Here is a 12,037-nt window from a genome sequence, read left to right as displayed (position 1 = left end):
CATCCCATACTATCTTCTACTATACAGCCTTACTTCAGACATTGCCAATAGTCCCCGTCACCCATAACCAAAGAAAAATGCAGTATTGCCCACTACATTCAATTGCCATAAAGAGTTTATACACACCAACCCAGGAAGAAGCCAGGAGAAGGGGAGTTGTGATCCAAGTGGGTTCATAGAAGAAAAGTTTTCTTTCCAGAAATCCAATCATCCAGTGTAAATGCTGACTGCTAAATTAGCAACTGATGACAATATTAAGACTAATAGCAATGTTATTCAAGAGCCCTTTATCCTCGTCTTTACCTTTGAGACACAGGTGTAAGCTGGTCAGTGTCAACCAGTTCCCCCACGGACATGGCTAGACATGGCTTTGGTTGAGACAATGTAGCAGGTGGGAAAGGCAGACTTGGAATCAGACAGACCCCAATTGGAAACTAACTTGGTTGCTGACTGAAGTGTTGTGGCAAAGGGGTTAAACTGCTACCCGAAACACCAGCATCCCAAACAAGAACCAGTGCAAGTCCCAGTTGCCCCACTTTTCATCCAGCTCCTTGCTAATGCACCTGGAAAGAGCAGTGAAAAAGGGACTGAGTGCCTTGGTCCCTGCCACCACATGAGAAATGAGAGACTTGGATTTGGTTCTAGACTCCTGGCTTTGGCATGGCCCAGGCCTGGCTGCTGCAGCCATCTGAGTGAACCCATGGATTGAAGAGCTCTCTCTCTCTCTGTCTCTCACTCCCTCTCTGTAACTCTGCCTTTCAAATAAATAAATCTTAAAAAATAATTTAAAAAAAGAAAAAGGAAGAAGGCCGGGTGCTATGGCTCAATTGGCTAATCCTTCACCCTCATGTGCTGGGATCCCATATGGGCACCAGTTTGTGTCCCAGCTGCTCCACTTCCCTTCCAGCTCTCTGCTTGTGGCCTGGGAAAGCAGTGGAAGATGACCCAAAGCCTTGGGACCCTGCACCCACATGGGGGACCCAGAGGAAGTTCCTGACTTCAGATTGGCTCAGCTCCTGCTGTTGCAGCCACTTGGGGAGTGAACCAGCAGATGGGATGAAAGATCTTTCTGCCTCTCCTCTCCACGGATCTGTCCTTCCAATAAAAATGAATAAATCTTTTTTAAAAAATGAGCCTGCGTTTTGGTGCATTTTGTCCTTGGCAGAGTGTGTGACTGACAGGACAGTGACAGAAACAAAACAACAAAACATGCCTTGGAATCCTGGAGCTGCCAAGAATGTAGACCAACCTGTTCCTGCCCAGGCTGAGTACCAGAGCTTTCCTCGCCCTGCCAGGTTCCTCCCCTCCCTGGGTGTGCCCACTCTGCTCTGTTTGACCCATTCCCTCTATTCCAAAAGGAATGAAGGGCATCACCACATCACCATGTTGCAGGCAAGTTGTTGGGAAAGCAAGGGCAGCAGGAGCTGGCTGACTGCTTGGAATCCAGGGAAGACCCACCCAGAGGAGTCTCAGCCAGGCTCCAGCCCCAGCGAGCTCCTCCCTGTCCTAGGCACGTCCCAAGTTCACCGTCAGACCAGCAGGGCTGTTGTGCGTGTTGGAGAGGGCTGTGATGGGGAGGAGCAAAGCCCCCTGGGACCTTCACGAGGTGGCAAAATGCCAGTCAGCCACTGTGTTGCCCTCTAAACACCGTATTGGATACACCAAACCTCCAACATGCTCTGGACATTATATTCATCTTCCAAAACTTCTTAAGTCCTGGGAGCCCTCACTTGTCTTGATAACGGAAAAAACCAAAGCCCAGAGATGAAAGCTTCTGGCTCTATTGGGTGTCTTGCTTGGCACCGAAGCCTGCACCTACTGGTTTCTGTGTAGTAACGGACAGGATTTGGAGCCAGGGCCAGGCTGTCCTTACCTTCCAGGACCAATGTTTTCCCAAGTGCTGCCTGGTGACCCTGCCAAGTCATTCACTTCCTCCTCTCCCTGGTCTGACATACACTGGGGATCCCAGAGCTGACAGGGACTATCCCCACCCACCCCACCTGACTGGGGCTCATTCCAGGCACCACGTCCAATTCCTCCAACTGCCCACACACCGAGCAAATACCAGGAAGGTGGTAGGGACACAGCGGGTATTTACTGAATGAACACACTGGTGAGGCGGGGTTAAATCCTCTTGTTGATCAAAGCAAGCTCTGAATTCTCGGGGAGAAGGGACTTCCCCAATTTCAACCCAGACTGCTTCTCCTCTCCCATGACTCACTCTTGGCTCAAGCCCAGAGTTGTGCCAAGAAGGAGAGCTATATTGGGGGAATCCCTGTGGGCAATGGAAGACACCATATGGGCCCCCAAGGTTCTCCTCTCTGCAAGCTCAGCGTCAGGGTCAGGGTCAGGTTCAGATCAAGGCAAAGAGACAGGAGAACCAACACCAGGAAGTTCACCTGAAAAGCCAGACTACCCTGAGGCTAGAATTCGCTGACCTGAACTAAAGAGAGCATCATGGCTAAGGATCTTCATCCCCTACTCCTACAGTGCCTGCAGAGGGTGAGGAAGGCGTGTGATGGGGCCAGAAACCTTCCAGCTCAAAAGACAAGGACTGGGAAACAACCTGGGGGCTATAAAGATGTAACCCACACCCCATGCCGTTGTCAACCATGAACTGTTCATTTCCTCGACTTCCTTTCACTCATCCACGCATTCATCAGCATGGTGATGCTCCCCATGTCACTGCTATTGCTCTCATCACATGGCATTAATACTTTTTTGCTTGGTTTTCTCCATTTGGTGGGTTCATTTAAATGAACTTAGCCTCTACCTCAGTAGTGCCTCAGCTTGTTTCATGCTTGTGATGGCATGTTTTCCCAAATGCCACCTTGGACCCTCTCCTGTACCCCGGGCACAGCTCTGCTCTCTGCATCTTGGCTTCTGCTTCAGACAAGAGGAAGGCATTTGGATGCTGTGCCCTTCCATTTCTCACCTCCTAGAAGTCTGTGAGTCAGTGTTACACCCTGCAGAGGCAAACACAGTGCTAAGCTGGAACGGGAGGCGAGGTGGCTGGTTGAGAGCCACATGTGTGTCTGTCATGCTTCCAAGGCTGTGAGCAGTGACTCAGGAAGGCAAGACAGGAAATCCCTCAGGGTTTGTCTATGAACCTCCCTTTAGGGACTGAGCAAAACAAGTGGGCAAGTCCCCCCAAGAGCCTCAAACACACCCCCCCCCAAAGCATGAGCTGCACACATTCACCAGAAACTCCTGGAATCTTCTAGAGTTTCTGAGGATACTAGGCACTCAGCAGCCAGATCAAGCAACACAGCCCTGAGAAATCATTGGACAGAAAGAGCACTCACCTGGCCTCCTCCTATTTTCCAGGGCAAACTGAAGTAGGTTCCTGCTTGGGTCCTCCAAGGCCCTTTCCTGTTCCTGCCTGCTGGACTTTCAGACCCTTGTGTGTTCTCTGCAGCCAGAGCCTCCTCATTCATCCATCAGAGTCAGAGGAGGGCACCTGAGTTGGAGAGGAGGCCAGGATGGGTCAATCTGATTCCACAACCTTGGAAGTGGAACAAAGAGAGCCCAGACAGCCAGCTGCAGGTTCAGGGTGTAGATTCACCAAGCACATCTGCTTGGGACACCTACTTGGAGGAAAGAGAGGAAAAGCAGGGTAGTGAGAGAAGCATGGGAAGAGGTGGGTGTTTCCAGAGCCTTCCATCCCCTGAGCACTTGGCCAGTTCTGCAAGCAATGTCTTTGTGTGTCTTGCGTGTCCTTGAAGTCTGTGACGTTAGCCCTGACTCCTTATATTGAATTCCCTTTGTGCGTAAGCTGGATGGAACAGATCCAAATCGATCATGACTGACACAGTGAAGCCCTTCCTTCAAATTCCCCTGAAGCAGACTTGGCAAAGCCAAGGTAACGGTCATGACAGCAAGGACCCCTGCTTGACGTCTGATGAGTGATGTATAATTTCTAAGAGCCTAGGGACCCAGCACTTTGGCCAGGGATGACTTGCCCCAGAGCTGTGCGTGCTCAAGATCACTTGCAAACCTTCCCTCCCGCAAGAGCAAAGGAGGAAGGCCTTAACTTGGAGGCCGATGGATCTGGGTCCACATCCACACATATCTGTTGCTCACCACCTGTAGGTCCTTGGAAAATGGGTTAACCTCACTAAGCCGCATTTGTTTCTAATTTCTTCAATTTGGACAGCAGAACAGTATGGCTCCTGAAGTCATCTTGTGGCTCTGCCAACTAGCTAATGGTTTGGGGAGACAACGTGACTCTTAAATGCCTGGGTGTTTTCCATAATAAATTGGGGCTAATGAAGTCTGTTTTAGTGGTTGTGGCAGAGCTTAAAGGAAATATGCAAAGAGCTTGGGACAGTACGTGGCACATAGTAAAAGAGCTCTGTGTGTGGCAGCCAGAACAGTAATTCATTATGTAAAGTGCCCAGTGTGAGGCTAGACACATAATTACTAATCAAAAATAATGTATTATGAAGTGTACACGGGCCAGTTCAGAAGGGTTTAACTGTACCTGGTTCAGCAGGATTGCCTGTAAAATGCACAGAGGAGTCTTAGTTGATTTCAAGCTTTAAATGAGCCAGCAATAGCCACTAACATAGTCTCAGGTCATGCTAAGAAAAACGTTATCTCTAGAATGTGGAAGGTGTGCGTGTGATTCCTCTCAGTGTTACGCAGACACCCCTGAGAAGTGGGGAGGGGGTGGGACCTGGTAACAGCTCTCCAGTGAAAATAGCATTTCTTAATGAGTGTGCTTACTTGAGAAGAAAACCATATCCAGGTCCAGATGTCTCTTTTCCCTCTGCATTGGTGATGTATTTGTCTTGGAGTAGAAAAGGCTGCAGTTATCAAGACGCATTGGCAGGACAGAGAATTGCAACAACGGAGCGGAACAGTCTAGACATATATCGAATAAAGCATATCTACAAGTGTCTTGACGAAGATGCAAAACTGTGTCAGTGGAGAAAGGACAGTGTTTTCAACAAATGGTGGTTATCTGTACAGTAAAAATCTGAATCAACAATAAAAGCAAAAACCAAAGGCCCATCTACTCATGGCCTAATGCCAAATGTATGAATTTCTACGCTTTTTGTATCAAAATAAACCTGTCATTCACTTCCATGTATTTTTGAAGCACTCATGTATAAAAATGAACTTGGATTCGTCAATCTAAAAGCAAAACCTAACATTGGGCTCTATAGTATAATGGTTGGCACTCTGGACTCTAAATGTAAATCTAAAGCTTAGAGAAAAAATATTTGTGCACTTGAGTTAAACAAAGGTTTTTTAACCATAACACTGAAAGTATGATCCTTTAAAAAAAATAAAGCGGCCTTTATAAAAATTTTTTTAAAGATTTATTTTATTTTTATTGGAAAGGCAGATATACAGAGAGGAGAGTCAGGGAGAAAGATCTTCCATCTGACGATTCACTCCCCAAGTGAGCACAACAGCCAATGCTATGCCAATCCGAAGCCAGGAGCCTCTTCCGGGACTCCCACGCAGGTGCAGGGTCCCAAAGCTTTGGGCAGTCCTCGATTGCTTTCCCGGGCCACAAGCAGGGAGCTGGAAGGGAAGCAGGGCTGCCGGGATAGAACCGGCGCCCATATGGGATCCCGGGAGTGCAAGGTGAGGACCTTAACCACTGCGCCATCGCGCCGGGCCCTATAAAAATTTTAAGGGGAACATTGTGGCACAATGGATTAAGCCACCATCTGCAATGTTGGCATCCTATAATAGGTTCTAGTTCAAGTCCTGGCTGCTCTGCTTCCAATCCAGCTCCTTGCTTATAAACCTAGGGAAGCTGCAGAAGATGAATGGAATGCTTAGAACTCTGCTATCCATTGAGAGACCTGGATGGAGTTCCGGGCTTCCAGTTTCGGCCTGGGATAACCCTATACGTTGAAGCCATTTGTGGAGTTAACCAATGGATAAAAGAGCTCCCTTTCTGTCTCTGTCACTCTTTGAAACTCTAGTTTTCAAATAAATCTTTTTTTAAAAAAAATAAAATATCTGCTCTTTGAAAAATTGTGGTGAGATTAAAAAGACAGCATGTATTTGGGAAGAAAATATTTGTAAAAAAATATATCTGGAAAAGATGTGTATCTAAAATATACAAATAACTTATAATCATTTAAAAACAACTCAACTTAAAAATCAGTGAAATATCTGAATAGACATTTAACCAGAGAAGATTTATGGATGAGGAGGAAGCACATTAAAATGTTCTCAGCATCATTAATCATCAGGTAAATGCAAGTTCAAGTCACAACGGGCTGGCACTAGCTATTCATTAGAGTGGTTCAAGTTAAAAAGACAGACCGTACTAACTGCTGGTGAGAATGTAGAGGCACTGGAACTCTCATGCTGCTGGGAGGGATGCAAAATGCCACAACCTCTTTGGAAAAAATAGCAGTTTATAAAAAAAAAACTCCAATAGTATCTATCACATGACCTGGTCATTGCAACCCTAGGAATTTACTCAAAAGAAAAGAAAGCATATGTTCATAGGATGACTTGTACAGGAATATTTTCTGCAGCTTTATTTGTAATGGTAAAAACTGGAAGCTTAATTTTCCATCAACAGATGAATTCCTGTACAGCTTGTGGTATACTCATACAAAGTGTAATAACTCAACAATAAGAGAAAGTGACTGTTGATAGATGTAACAAGATGAATAAATCTAGGCCAGCACCCACGGCACATGCGCTGGGGTTAGGCCAGGTCCCACTGATGGTTTTTGACACTGGGCAAGCAGCCCATGCTCGCCGATGGCCTCAGATACATCAGGATCTCTAATCTCAGGGACAAGAGACCATGGGTATGTGGCCTGGCGCTGGCACACACATTGCATGTTAGTACACCTCCACTGCTGACTTCTGTACCAAGAAGAGAAATACACCCAGGTGCACATGAAATAAAAGTCTGCCTACTCCTGTGGACCAACCACTCAAATAACCTCTTCAAAGGGCAAAAAGGTAAGTAAAGTCTTTACTCTTACCGTATCAAGGTTGCTGAACTTTAAGTCAGACATATTCTTTTTTCCTTGTTCCTTTGATGCTCTCTGGAAGCTGCCATTGATAGGAGAACTCCTTAGAGAGTAATACAATATTAGGAGATATTGACATTTCGTAAGAAGCTAATTTTTCCAAAACAGATTTTCACTTTAAGCAATTTGACTCATCATCAGGCCAATGTCTATAGCAAGTGCACATTCTGTCTTAAGCAGTCAGGGATAAACGACAGGTGTCAGAACATACACTTAGAGAACAAGGAGGAGCTTGTGCGGTGATTAATGGAGCCTGTCACCTCTACTCTAACAGTAGTATGTTCATTGAAAGAGACATTAAAAGTCTTTACCCTTAAGCCAGGTGGTTTTACAACCCGTACCGGGGCACTCTATCATCATCAGTATTTTGGGAATAAGAAAATACAATCTTCCCCTCTTAAAGAACACTCCACCTACAATTTGTCTCCTTCCAATCTGACTCAGGCTGATTGATAAACCTGCCTGTTTCGGAATCCAACAACTTCTCGGAGCAATGATGACAATGTGGGTGGCACAGACATTGGCACCGAGTGAAAATTCTCTGGCTCATGAGATGGACTCGTTAGATGTAACGGAGAGATTTCTGAGCCTGGGAGAGACAAGCCCTATGACCCTAATCAGCAGGAAGCAACTACAGAAAATGTAGTGAATCTGCATTCTTCAGCAACTCCTACGATTAAGGATCAGAAATCTCCATGGGGGCGGCGGGCGGAATGAAAAAGGACAGTTAGGTGTGAGGCTTGGGGTCATGAGTTGGAAGCCAGGCCTCCACTGCCCTATGTAATCCTATCCACTTACTGTCAATTGAATGACCCCCACCCTAGGGTGTACTTGCCCGGACCTGGGTGTTGAGGGTAGGATCATGTAGGCTCCTAGCAGCCTGCCAGTGGGGAGCAGTTCTTTCTCTTCCCAGAAACACAGGATGCAAGGTGGGAACATTTCTCTTTCTCTCACTTTCCATCTTCAGTCCACTCTATCCCTGAACATGACCCAACTGCATCTGTGACTTCTTCGTTGTTTGAATATATTTTAATTTTTAAAAATAGATAAATCTCAATAATTATGTACAATTAAAAAGAACATATCATAGGACCCAGTGTGGTGGCCTAGCGGCTAAAGTCCTTGCTTTGAACGCACCGGGATCCCATACGGGTACCAATTCCTGTCCCAGCTGCTCCAGTTCCCATCCGGCACCCTGCTTGTGGCCTGGGAAAGCAGTCAAGGATGGCCCAAAGCTTTGGGACGCTGCATCCATGTGGGAGACTCAGAAGAGTCTCCTGGCTCCTGGCTTCAGATTGGCTCAGCTCTAGCCGTTGCAGCCTCTGGGGGAGTGAATCAGTGGATGGAAGATTGTCTCTCCTCCTCTCTGTATATCTGACTTTCCAATAAAAATAAAAATAAATCTTTTATATGTATTATATGTTATGTATTATATGTTATACACATCAGAAAAGCATATGAAGGTGCTACAGAATTTCGTGGTGGGAGTGGTAGGGGTGTTTAACCTGGTTAAGACAGTGCATCCCACACCCAGGTACCTCTGGGCACACAGCTCTGACTTCTGATTCCAGCTTCCTGTTGGTGCAGACCATAGGGCCAAGCATAATGTCTCTAGCAATTGGGTTCTTTGCCACCAATATGAGACACCTATAATGCATTTCCAGCTCCTGGCTGTGGACCTGACCTAGTCCTGGCTATTGAGAGCATTTGGGTAATGAACCAACAGAAATCTCTCTTTCGCTCTGCGTGTGTCTCCCCTCCCCAACCTCTATTTCTCTGCCTTTCATATTAAAACAAAAAAAGTTTATGCAAAGTAAAATTAAAACATAAGTTTGGGGCCAGTGTGGTGGCATAGCAAGCTAAGCCTCCTCCTGCAGGGTTGACATCCTAAATGGGCATCTGGTTTGAGTCCCAGCTGCTCTACTTCCCACCCAGCTTCCTGTTTATGCCCTGGGAAAGCAGCAGAGAATGGCCCAACTCATTGCGCCCCTGTACCCAAGTGGAAGATCTGGAAGAAACTTCTGGCTCCTGGCTCCTGGCATGAGATGGGTCTAGCACCAGCTACTGCAACCACTGCAGCCATTTGAGGAATGAACTAGAAGATGGAGGGTCTCTGCTTCCCTCTCTATCTCTTCTCTCTCTAACTCCACTTTTTCAACAAAAAGTGTAGGAGGACATTGTGACCCTAGAGGGTCAGCGAGCACAGGTTTACAGTTGATTGGATAACATTTGCATGAGAACAACCGAATGGCTACCTTTTGTATACCTGATTGGATATCATTTGTATGAGAACAATTGGATGGACAGCATGTGTGTGAGAACACTGGGTGGAATACACAAGACAAAAGGAGTTCTGTTTGCAAAGCAAAGAAACAGTTACTGGGCTTTGTTGATGAGCTCAATACTTTTTCCCTTAACCCATATGACCCTCAGTGTATAAAGTCTGATGCCACTAATAAACTTCGGCTTTGACCATCAGTCAGGGTCCACGTATGTTATTATCAGCTCTGTGCACCAAGTCCATCGCTGCGGGACAGCGACAGAAAAGAACAATAAGACTGGGCCCAGCGCAATGGCGTAGTGGTTAAAGTCCTCACCTTGCACACGCCTGGGATCCCATATGGGCACCAGTTCTAATCTCGATGGTTCCCTACTTGTGGCCTGGGAAAGCAATTGAGGACGGTCCAAAGCTTTGGGACCCTGCACCTGTGTGGGAGATCCGGAAGAGCTCCTGGGTCCTGGCTTTGGATCAGCGCAGGTCCGACCATTGTGGTCACTTGGGGAGTGAATCATCAGACAGGAGATCTTTCTCTCTGTCTCTCCTCCTCTCTTTATCTGCCTTTCCAAAAAAATAAATAAATCCTTTTTTAAAAAATAAGACTTTAAAAAGAGATACTTTTCTAGGTACAAACACTTGAAATCACATATACTTACATGTCTGGAAGGACGGTATGATTCTATTTGTTTAAAAAAAATCTTAAATATGGAAACTAGATTAGTGGTTGCCTGGGGCTGGGGGGAAAAGCTGGTGGGAAGAATCACCAAGAATCACAAAGCAGCTTTGGGGAGTGAAGATTAAATTCATTGTCCTAATCATGGCAATACTTTTCTTAAAGATTTATTTATTTTTATTGAAAAGCCATAGTTTATAGAGAGAAGCAGAGACAAAGAGAAAGATCTGTCTACTGGTTCACTCCTCCAAGTGGCTTCAACAGCCAGAGCTGAGCTAGTCCAAAGCCAGGAGCCAGGAGCTTCTTCCAGGTCTCCCATGTGGCTGCAGGGTCCCAAGGCCTTGGGCCGTCCTCGACTGCTTTCCCAGGCCACAAACAGGGAGCTGAAAGAGAAGTGGAATAGCCAGAATTGAACTAACACCTACATGGGATTTAGCCACTGAGTCACAGTACTGGGCCCTATGGCAATGGTTTTACAAACACACACACACATCCTTAAAAACACATTGTTTATTATATGATAATATAATGTCTCAAAATATTCTTGTATTAGAAAAGAAAAACAGGTGGCCAGGCATTCTGGCATGGCAGGTTACACTGCTGCTCTGGATGCCCTTACGCTATATCAGGATGCCTGGAATGGAGTCCCACCTTCACTTCGGATAGAGCTTCCTGCTGGTCACACCCTTGGAGTGTGATGGGGTAACAACTTGTGGAGTGAGTGTATCCTATTGTCACCAGTCAGGTTAGATTGACCCTCCTTCCCTACGGGGAAACCAGGTCCTGGGAACTGAGCCCCAAGAAAAATAAAACCAATTTCCAAGAAGTTAAATTGTAACTCTCACTATAGAATTGCTCATCTTGGCTCTAACTTGCTTCTTATAAGCTTCTATACTCATGCTTGCCTGCCAGCGTAAGGACCATCAGCATGTGGGTTTTTTCGTTTAAAAGTTCTCTATAGGGCCCGGCGCGGTGGCGCAGTGGTTAAGGTCCTCGCTTTGCATGCCCAGGATCCTATATGGGTGCCGGTTCTAATCCCGGCAGCCCCGCTTCCCATCCAGCTCCCTGCCTGTGGCCCGGGAAAGCAGTTGAGGACGGCCCAAAGCTTTGGGACCCTGCACCCGCATGTGGGAGACCCAGAAGAGGCTCCTGGCTTCGGATTGGCATAGCATCGGCCGTTGTGCTCACTTGGGGAGTGAATCATCGGACGGAAGATCTTCCTCTCTGTCTCTCCTCTCTCTGTATATCCGCCTTTCCAATAAAAAAATAAATCTTTAAAAAAAAAGTTCTCTATAATGACAACTTGGGGCTGTCTCTATCAGTTCTGTTCTTCTGAGTGGGGGCAGTCACCAGCTGGCTAACAAAGATTCCCCAAATTCTAAATTGGCTTCAGTGGCCTTTTATACAATGCACCCATAATATTTGGAGGCCCTGGCGAGATTGTCCCCTTCAGGCCATCTGGTGGCCACTGGATCTCTGGGCCAACCCATGGAACACAGGGTCCAGCCTAGGGGGTGGCCATTGAGAGTTGTTCCTTAGCCCTGGGCTGAGACCAGTGTCCACACCAGGCCCTTGGGACCGACCAAATTCTAATATCGCACTTCGAGTCATCTGGGAACCAAACCAGCAAGTGGAAATGTTCTTGCTAATTTCATCTGTCTGCAGGTCAACCCATTTGGGGTTGTCAGAAGGCTGTAGGCAGCCATGGGTTCTGCAACCCAAGTCTAGGGTGAGCTGTCTACCTGAGACTCTGGTTTTTGGTTTGGTTCTGTGATTGTCTATCAACAGTGTGTAGAAATTTTATGTTGTGTGTTAGAGTGTGTCTATCTGGTGCCTGTGGAATTTTTAATTTTTTATTTTGTTCTGAGTTTGTTTTGTCTCCTTCTGAGATATGAACATGGGACAGAGTCAAAGTATAGCTTGTTGGGTTTTTGGGTTCCCAATAGGTTGTTTTTTTTTTTTTTTAAAGATTTACTTCATTTTTATTGGAAAGGCGGATATACAGAGAGAGGAGAGACAGAGAGGAAGATCTTCCGTCCGATGATTCACTCCCCAAGTGAGCACAAC

The sequence above is a fragment of the Ochotona curzoniae genome, unplaced genomic scaffold (assembly GCF_017591425.1).
Source record: "Ochotona curzoniae isolate NIBS_2020 unplaced genomic scaffold, NIBS_Ocur_1.0 contig_2404, whole genome shotgun sequence".
Lineage (NCBI taxonomy): Eukaryota > Metazoa > Chordata > Mammalia > Lagomorpha > Ochotonidae > Ochotona > Ochotona curzoniae.
The sequence above is the reverse complement of the archived record's forward strand: the minus strand, read 5'-3'. Positions refer to the sequence as shown.